The sequence below is a fragment of the Triticum dicoccoides genome, unplaced genomic scaffold (genome assembly GCF_002162155.2).
Source record: "Triticum dicoccoides isolate Atlit2015 ecotype Zavitan unplaced genomic scaffold, WEW_v2.0 scaffold142233, whole genome shotgun sequence".
Lineage (NCBI taxonomy): Eukaryota > Viridiplantae > Streptophyta > Magnoliopsida > Poales > Poaceae > Triticum > Triticum dicoccoides.
The window spans coordinates 1-2968 of record NW_021200947.1 but is presented as its reverse complement, the minus strand read 5'-3'; the positions used below and the strand labels follow the sequence as shown (position 1 = coordinate 2968).

General features: G+C 35.9%; 1 long non-coding RNA gene across 2 annotated transcripts; it reads right to left on the bottom strand.

Annotated features, from left to right (window-relative positions):
- Positions 1-76: 76 nt before the first annotated feature.
- LOC119343823 lies at positions 77-2948 on the bottom strand. Of its 2 annotated transcripts, none has more exons than XR_005166287.1 (4): positions 2224-2948; positions 2027-2112; positions 605-808; positions 77-124 (listed from the first exon to the last, which is right to left on the bottom strand). It is a non-coding gene; the product is annotated as an uncharacterized LOC119343823 (long non-coding RNA). The 2 variants fall into 2 exon arrangements; XR_005166288.1 differs by having other exon boundaries at positions 2232-2948.
- Positions 2949-2968: the final 20 nt, after the last annotated feature.

Here is a 2968-nt window from a genome sequence, read left to right as displayed (position 1 = left end):
TATACATATATATAGTTTCATCAATATTACACAGTTTCATCATAGGTAGCAAGTTTCACAAAGTCAAAACAAAAACTAAAGACAAGCACTCCATCAACCCAAGCTTCCGTGATCTGAAGCAAATCTACAAAATGGGAAAGAAGAAAGTTAGAAGAAGAAGACTAGAAGAAGAAGATTATTATGATGCAACTAAAATGTGAAGATTATTATGATGCAACTTATGGTTATTATGTCATTTTTGAGCTAACTAAGCATACTAAGTCATTTTGGTGTAAAAAATGCTAAGTAAGGTCATTTTGGAACTAATAAGTTTATTATGTCATTTTGGAGCTAGCTAAGCATATGAAGTCATTTCGGAGCAAAAAAATGTCATTTCATAAGTCATTTTAGAGCTAGCTAAGCATATTAAGTCACTTGGAGGAAAAATGGCTAAGTATAGGTCATTTTAGAGCTATCCTAGGTTAAATAGGTCATTTTTGAGCTAGCTAAGCATATTAAGTCATTTTGGAGGGGGGGAAATGCGAAGTATAGGTCATTTTAGAGCTATCCTAGGTTAAATAGGTCATTTTGGAGCTAATTAAGAAAAGCACTAGGCAAAACTTACCGTCAACCCGTAGGTGAAGGATCAAGGTTCTTGCTCGCGGTAGTGGCTGACGGAGGAGGATCAGGGTTCTTGCTCGCCCTAATGGCAGACGTTGATGCTTGTCGGGAGTTATGTTGCACCAAATTAAATATCGTTTGCAATGTCTCGTTTGCATGAACGCACGGGGTGGTCGTCAAACACCAGACCCTCATAGCGACGAAACAACTGCACATTTAAATCCACTTGATCAGGGTTCTTGATCGCCCCAATGGAAACTTTAAATCTAGCTACGTCAATAAGGTTCTACAAATAATATACAAACAGATTAAACTGATGTACTTACACGAACGGCCGAGAATAGTAAGATGGCATAGTAAATGTCTTTCAACAGTGTTTGTATATTCATATTTTGGGACAACAATGAAATTACAAACAATTGTAAACAGAAATAGTAATTGTGGATCACTACAGTACATGCTCTTAGACTTGACATCAGTTTTCCATTGAACTGTTCTTAAATGGTTGTAGTAATATTTTAGTTTCGATTGGAACAAATTGGAGTATATTCTCAAACTAATCGTGATGGAATTGCATCTTTTTGTTCCGGAATAAATATGAAAATAACATCAACCACGTACATATGTTACGGAAACTTATAAATGTTCAAAATAATTACGACATTGTAGAAGTTATAGCCGTTTGCAATGGTTATTTATGGAACGACGGAATTATACTCCTTTGTTATTTACTAATTAGAAGTTTGATTGTTTATGTTTAGTTGGCTTTTGAATATGTCACAGAGGTATATTTGTGGAAGTATGGTTCAGTCTGGGGCTACTACAAAGAAACAAAAGTACGATCAAGGTTTAGATCTACTAATTCAGTGAAAACAGTTTTTAGCTGACAACATGTAGACCCAAAATAAACAATTTTATCTCTGGTGGATCTCCACTAACATATAATTTGCAAGCTGTTGTTCCATTCAAAGTTTCATCGCTTGAAGATATTACTCTTTCAGGCATGGTTCTGTCAATGTGATATGTATAGGAAAATAGTCAAAGCCGTACCATTGTTTAATGCAGAAATGCAGAAAAAAAAATACAATACATGATAATTGAAGACTTAGCGCGTATCTAGAAGAAACAATATATGCAACTCCAAAATCATCACCATAGGAAACATTAACAAAATCCATTACCTAACATTGGCTGGCATAGAAAAACACCACTAAACTTCAGCCTTTTATAAGGAGTACGCTAGCCTGAGATTTGATAGAGGTGAGTTTGATTTTTAGTGCTGGGCTAAACAACCAGTTTGCTGTGTTTGATCTTTTGAATTGGAAACCATGTGCTGAAATTTTTGGGTAGATTTATCCATTGGAGTTCATGAATTGAATAGTTTTCTGAATTTCCTCATGCTGAAGTAAGCATTAGGTAAAACCACCTGTAGACAGCGCTGGATCACGGGCTATCTTTCCATCACAGTCAACTCCAAATTCTTTGACAGCTGCCTCAAGCTTATGCCCAACCCTGAATTTGGTCACAAGAAACGATACAATTGTGAACTTTGTGAACCTGATGTTACTATTACTTTCAAATAGGAGAATGGAACTAAATATAGCTAATTATTTAGAGCATCACCTACATACATATTTCAGGATTTCAACCTTGAGTTATATGATTGACTTGTCAGATACTTGCGTTCCAGCTTTGTTCACAACTCTGCCATTCACATGGACCTTACATATAACATACAAGAGGTTGAATAATGTAGGGTAATTTACATATATGGTTGTACATGCAAAATATATAAGGTTAGAAGGTCACATGTGAAAGGGTAAGTGTCTAAATATTCCTGAAATTGCTTGGACACATCAAATGTGGCAGTAGCATGAGAACCATGTATAAGTATACAAAATATGCTGCAGTAGGGAATTTTAAGTGCAGCGAGTTCGAAGTTTTTCCCAACCAATTCCATAGAGCCTATCTTAGCATATTAGGCAGTACCAATGTAGACATGCTGAAGACAGACAACTAGAAAACAATGCTTAATACCCCCTCTGTTCCAACTATAAGGTGTAGTTCTCACTAGCACAGGGAATAAGAAGCCTTAGTTGGCTCCAATTAAGGGATGTAATCTCTGTTATCTTGAAGTTAGAAATAGTATCATTCAAGTTAGTTAGTTGTCAGTTAGAGACAAGATATCCCTTAGCCTGGGCCTTAAGCCAAAGATAAGATATTTTGTTTGTTAAAACTCTATAGAGAACCACACTGTTAACTGTCTAGAAGGATGAGATTCAACTTCAGTGCGACAACATGCTATATGCGGCATCAAACACCATTGCAATTGGAAGTTCCCTGGGTCCATATTATCAAGAAGCAAAAA